At 38.0% G+C, this 6257-nt stretch overlaps 1 long non-coding RNA gene across 1 annotated transcript; it reads left to right on the top strand.

Annotated features, from left to right (window-relative positions):
- The first annotated feature begins 866 nt into the window (after positions 1-866).
- Positions 867-4358, top strand: LOC137994887 (uncharacterized). Its single transcript, XR_011122209.1, has 4 exons — positions 867-1059; positions 1635-1916; positions 2237-2385; positions 2970-4358. It is a non-coding gene; the product is annotated as an uncharacterized lncRNA (long non-coding RNA).
- Positions 4359-6257: the final 1899 nt, after the last annotated feature.

Below are 6257 nucleotides of genomic sequence, written 5' to 3'. Positions count from 1 at the left end.
GTTGATGAAGATCATGGAAGCCCTCAGCATGGACTGCATCCAGCTGTCAAAGTTTCCACCACGAAAGAATACAGTGTAGTAATACGTATTGAAGCATGTTATCTCATCGAGTAGGTTAACCAACATAGGGTACTGTGGATCTTTACTTGAACCAAACAAATCCAAGACCACATCGTGAACTATCATCCAGCCTCCAAATGCAAGTGATGATACTAAAGAAATTTTTTCAGATTTTGGCTTCTTGGGAAATCTCTTGTTTCTAAAAATTTAGTAAATATAATAATTATTATGTTTGTGACCTCATGATAACTGACAGCTTCTCCCAACCTACAGGTGTACGAAGCTGAAGTATACTGCTTTTGATTTCTTATGTTTCTCTAAATTTGACCAACCTTCCAAATAGAGCTTTATATAACTTCTCAGGCCAGAACACTTGAATGGTTGACTCCTCTGCATTAAGAGATACATGGAATGGACCCTGCCATGGAATCATTAATGGTGTGTTTCTCTGTGATGATCCATTTGGCCACTGTATTATGTAGATTATAAGAAAAAAAGGTGGTTTAGTGCTACTGCAGTATAATAGGTTTATTTCAGGAAGGCATGAATGTATTGTTATCAGCCCTAATCAATGTTATTAAGTGTTAAAAATTATTTCTTATGTGCTTGGAGGACACCACTCCATGGACTAGATTCTTTGGCTATTGTTTTGTCTTTTTATACAGATTATTTTTTTATTCATCAGACTAATGTTTTGTTCCCCTTTTCATCTTTTTAGTGCTTTTGTTTTATTTTGCTCTTTGCTTCTGTATTTTTTTTACATCCAAGTAGCTACCTCTGCAACTAGCTTTTTATTGTATTTCCAGGTGGGGTAGTCACCAGTTACAACCAGTTGGAATTCTTTCATGTATTCCTCAAGCTCAGAACACATTCCTAGTGTGTGTTCAAGGGCTGCTGCATAATCATTCTTGCTGTGGAGAGACTGCTGGAACTCATCAAGCAACCATGACGTTCTTAAACTTTCCATTTCATGCCTCTCTGCATCCCAATAGACCCTTGGTAATTGAAAGCAAGTTATTGAGAGCAAGTGAATAAAATGTTGTTACTATACGTTTATTGTATAGCTTGATTTGAATATTTTTTATTCTACTTGCATGTACTTGCTAACCTTCAAAAGCTTAAAATGTAGCAGTATTAAAAAGTTCATTTTTCTTTGTTTTCAGAAATTTGTCAACTATTCTACAGTCACACCTGTGTTCAACAGTCACCCTAGGGAAATGGCAAGGTGACTGTTATATTCAGGGCAACTTTGCAGATAATATAAGGCAATTGAAAATTTTGGGAAGATGTCCGGTGACCGTTATATACAGGGTGACTGCTATATACAGGTCATCTTTGCAGAAAAGACAACTGAAAATCTTAGGAAGTTGTCTTTTGACCGTAATATCCAGGGTGACTGCTATATACAGGGCTGTTATATACAGGTTTGACTGTATTAAAAATTTATTGGAGGCACTAGCTGAGTGTGTACTGTGAAGTTTTAAAATAGGACTTTATAAGGCTTTATTAAGTGTACCTGAGATTCTGAAAGCTGTTCTGGATATTTGAAAATTTGACTTGTGTGTATTCAACAGGTAGTGAAGACAGGAAGCTGGAGGAAAAATATTTGGGCAGTTCAACCCGAAAATATCCCAACAGGTGGTCAATATCAATTCCTCCCCGGCACTCTCTGATTGCTCCATCTTGCATCACTACTCTTGCTGACTGGTGGTTTAATTTAAAGTCATCATTTTGAGGCACAGCGTGGATGATACAATGGATGTCTGCTAACACTGTGCACATGTGCCATGATGTACTTGTTATTGAGCTTGTTGGCTTCCTTGGTGCATGTATGAAGTGGATGTCATCTTCAATGAGTAGGATGAGTTTTTGTTCCTTTCAAAAACGTTTCTGACTAAGATCTTTTGTTGCAGTTGCAAATATTACAGCATTGGATATGTATAATTTATGGTCTTTGACATTGTACAAAAAAGACTGCTTACCAATGCCTTTTTAACTATTTAGAGAGAAAAATGTAGCTGGAAATCTTATGTCTGAGGTTGTTTTTTTGGTCATGACATGTCAATTGTGTCACTGATAATTAACTTAGTGTTTCCCTTCCTCAAAATAAATCCTATTCTCAAGTTACCAAGGGTGGTAGTTGCCTCTTAATATCCCAAAAACTTTTTGTTTTCAGTTGTAGGTATCTTTCTGCATTTGAGTGCTGGACTGGTTGAGGGAGAGGCATACAAAAGGCCCCTGCTGTCCAGTCACGATAGGGCATTCAAGACAAGGCACAAGTGAAGTGTATTTTTAGATTCATTTCTTTGGACTGAAAATGTAAAAGTAAGGGTATTTTCTTATTAATCTATTATTGACCTTGGAAGCTTATTTTTTAAGGTCTTTTTTATTATACCTCCTTTGCAATTTTCACTTTTTTTCTCACTTCTTCTTTGTTTGTTGTGGCGAAAGCTTTCTCATAATTGTTTATAGAGTGAGGATGGCAACTGTATCCAAGGACCATTCCAGACATCAGTGAGGAGTAACTTGTTCCACTTAATTTAAGTTGAAGACCATTTGCTTTTTGCATTGGACAGTTTTTCTGGCAATGAAACATCATTAGATAAATATGATTAATTTTTTGAAAGATCCTATCATTTTTTCCCGTGACAAATAATCTCTGAGTGTGTGGATGGTTGTTCACATGTAACAAGTCTAGTTTCAAATAATTTCAAAGTTTTATTTGTATTCTGTTATCACCAGAGACAGATTTCTTATTTTTCTTTTTTTAAAAATTATTTCTCTTGGAAGAAAGAAGGAAAAAAATAGTGTGGTGTACATATAAGTTGGCATCTTTTCCCTTATCCTTCAATGTGGCTTAATTCTATTATGGTGCATGTCAGTAGTTTTAACATTTTTTTTGTTCGTAGGAAATGGGGACCATACCTGATTTCTGAAAAAGCTGAGGTTATGCAGAAGAGAAACTACTCTTATCCGTTGGAGATTGCACCTCTTAATTGAGGGAGGTTGTTTGTCATCATTCAAGATAGCTTAGAAGATGTCTTCAAACAGGCCTGGAGCATAAACATCACAGAATTTCTCCATTTCGTCGGGATCATACAAGTTCTTTTCCCCCTTTGCATAGTGTGTAACCAAAGACTTGTGAAATTGGTGAACAAGAGTGCTGAATGTTGTGTCTCCTTTAGCAGAGAGAAATATTTATGAGGGTAATTGTTATGGTTTTGTAGTCAGGGTTGAAAATGCCCACAATTTACACTCTAAATTAATTTATTTGTAGTTGGTTCCTCAAAGTTGTGCTAACTAAAAATACCTTCTTTGTATCAAACAAATTGAATGTGATATGAATCAGGACAGGGTCAAAGTTAACAGAACTGTGTGCTAGTGATGTATTGTTCTCCTGGAATAAAAACATTTTTCCCTCTACCTCAAGCTTAATCAGGAATATGAAAACATTTAGCTTAGTTTTTGGAATATTTGTTTTATCCCTGTCAAAGTGATATCTTGGTTAAGCAGACTGTAAGGATGCATAAGTGCACAAACGAAGGTAAAACTTGTTGCCTTTATACAGGGTTTACCTTGTACTTTCTTGGAAAGCATGATGTTCTCTTCCCTCAAATCCTTATTTGATTCATGCTGCTGACTTTGTTTTTCCAGCAAGTTTTTGTTATGCTGTAAAACTTCTGTTGAAAAAATACCGATATTAGCAACCTTGGTTGCTAGGCTACACAGCTGTAATACTGACCAAGATATCGGTTTAAAGTTATTATAATCAGCTGATGGGTGGATGCAGTTTGCAGTGACGTTAATTGTTTAGTTATTACATTAAAAGGAACCAGGTGACACCTACTACATTGTATTTTAGAGAGTGAGGAATTTATTAGTGTCAATTGTTTTTCCTGGGCACAGATCAAAAACATATTACACTTTTCAAAATTTAATTTGCAAGTCAATGAAGCTATTGTTTTGGAACCTGAAAGTAATCTATTATTTTCATTTATCCATTTTTTTTTGCGCTGGTTAAAGTTTAAGAATGTGAGTTGATTCCTGGTTGCACTCCTCCTGTTACAGCAGCACATATTGTAACTGACAAACCAACTAATAACACCTTTTAGTACTAGAGGAAAATAAAATTTGGGGACAGGGGAATAATCTAGGGCATAAGAGGATGCTTTCTATGAAAGAAACATATATGGGTAGTGTTATATCAAGAATGTTAATTATGAACTGCCATATTTTTTGATCACACCTTTAAAAACTCATTTGAGCTGTAAAAAGCCTTTGGTGTCCAGTCATGCTTAAGTTAAGTTTCACCTTTGTTGGTGAAATGTATTCGTCCATTTGAGAAATTCTGACATCTTTCTCAGCTAATTCTAAGTGACCCTCGCATATCATTGTTCCAGTGTGATGAACTGTTTTGGTCTCGTCAAAAACTGAAAAAAGGCGCTGAGGGCATAGAACAAGAGCACCCTTGCAGGCATTTTCAGGACCGCGGAAAGGAAAACAGCAGCTTACTTTGTGAACGTTGTTATGTTTTTTACAAAGAGTTGTATCACTGGAAAAACCACAGGCCAGTGCTGTCGTGCCAACCAAAACAGAGACATTTCCCCAACAGTCACTGGCAGCAAGTGCAGAGTGTTGACTCTTTTTGTTTCTCAGCTCTCGCGGCGCTTTGACAGAAAACATCTCAATCACGGTTGTTTAAAAGGACAAAAAACGCTGGTGTTGTTGTCGGCAACATTGGGAAAATTGACAGTCCTTGCCACCCGCCCTGTAGCCGTGGTTTAGGCGGGAAAACTTATGTGAGCGAGTTCTGGGCAATGAGCAATAACAAGAATACAGTTGTCGAAGGTGAAAGTAAAACCCTTTATTAAATAAAACACAAACGATCAGAAACATACATTTTCCCTCTATAACAATCTTACGAACCAAAAACCCTACATACTATCACCTCGATGAGTGAAAATACAAATTGGCACGAGTTCCTTGAAATCTAAAGCGATTTAAAGGAGTAATTATACATACAGCACTTCAAACTTCGACTCGAAGACGCCTTCCTTGGTGTTCTCAAGTTGCAGAAGTGAAAGTTCAACTTTAAATAGCTCTAAAAAAATTTCATACAAACGAAAAAAAAGTCATATTTGATATGTTTCACAAAACTATTTACCTCCAACATTTCTCTGTCCTGACCTTAAAGAGTAAGCGACCACCTTAAGAAACGCAAAAAACCTGCCCTTCTTCGAAACAACAAGCTTCAAAATAGGCTCCGAAGCTGGTCACAAACATCGCTGCTTTAGAGAACCTGTTTAAGTCCGATCTTTTCGCCAGCGTCGCCAAGACATGACTGAATGCTGACAGATTCCGTTCAACGATGTTGAAAAATCCTCAGAGCAAGGACAGCGGCTTGGCAGCGTCCGCCATGACGTGTTAGATTCTGAGTAGTCCTCCGCCATTTTGAAAATCGAACGGCAGGAATACAAGAAACAGTGGCGAGAGCTCTAGTGCGCATGTCTAGCGGTTTTTGCGCTCTGTCAGCAAGCCTTCTCTTTCCTAATATGAAGGAGCCGTGAAAGGAATGACCCCGTGTTTCAAATCTCCAGTAGGCAGTGGCACCAAAGGCATCCTCTGAGGCATCAGGGAAGATGTGAATTTGTGCATGTGCATGCATACTGGGCACTTGGTTGGTTGCTAAGGTAACATCTGGGAACGGACAAGGTTGCAAGGAGAGGTAGTTCTGCCTTCCAGGCCTCCCAGGCATCTAGTAGTGGGCCTGATATGGGTTTGTCCCAATCAAACCCGAGTCTCCACAGAGGGGGGAGGAACAGGGGGGTAAAACTCCCTTCTCCCTACTTTCTGAGCCAATTTCTCCCTCCTCCCTACTTTTTGAGCCAATTTCTGCCTCCTCCCTAAACGTTTACCTCACAGCATCATCAAGTATATATACCTGGACAAGTAATAGAGATTAGGGCGAAAAATGAAGGAATTATACTTATTGAAGTATGAATGTTACGGTAGTTACATTTTAGGTCCAATGGGCTGAGAAATTTCTTAGTTTTGCAAACGTTTGATAACTTGGTTTCATCAATGAGTATTCTTTAACAGGCTTGTTACTCATGACTCAGTTACGATAGTCTGAGTCAAGTTCCAGATCACTCTAGCCAGGTAGATCCAGATAGATGCTTGACCTTACCGCTGATCGG

This window comes from Montipora foliosa, chromosome 3 (genome assembly GCF_036669935.1).
Source record: "Montipora foliosa isolate CH-2021 chromosome 3, ASM3666993v2, whole genome shotgun sequence".
Taxonomy (NCBI): domain Eukaryota; kingdom Metazoa; phylum Cnidaria; class Anthozoa; order Scleractinia; family Acroporidae; genus Montipora; species Montipora foliosa.
The sequence above is the reverse complement of the archived record's forward strand: the minus strand, read 5'-3'. Positions and strand labels throughout refer to the sequence as shown.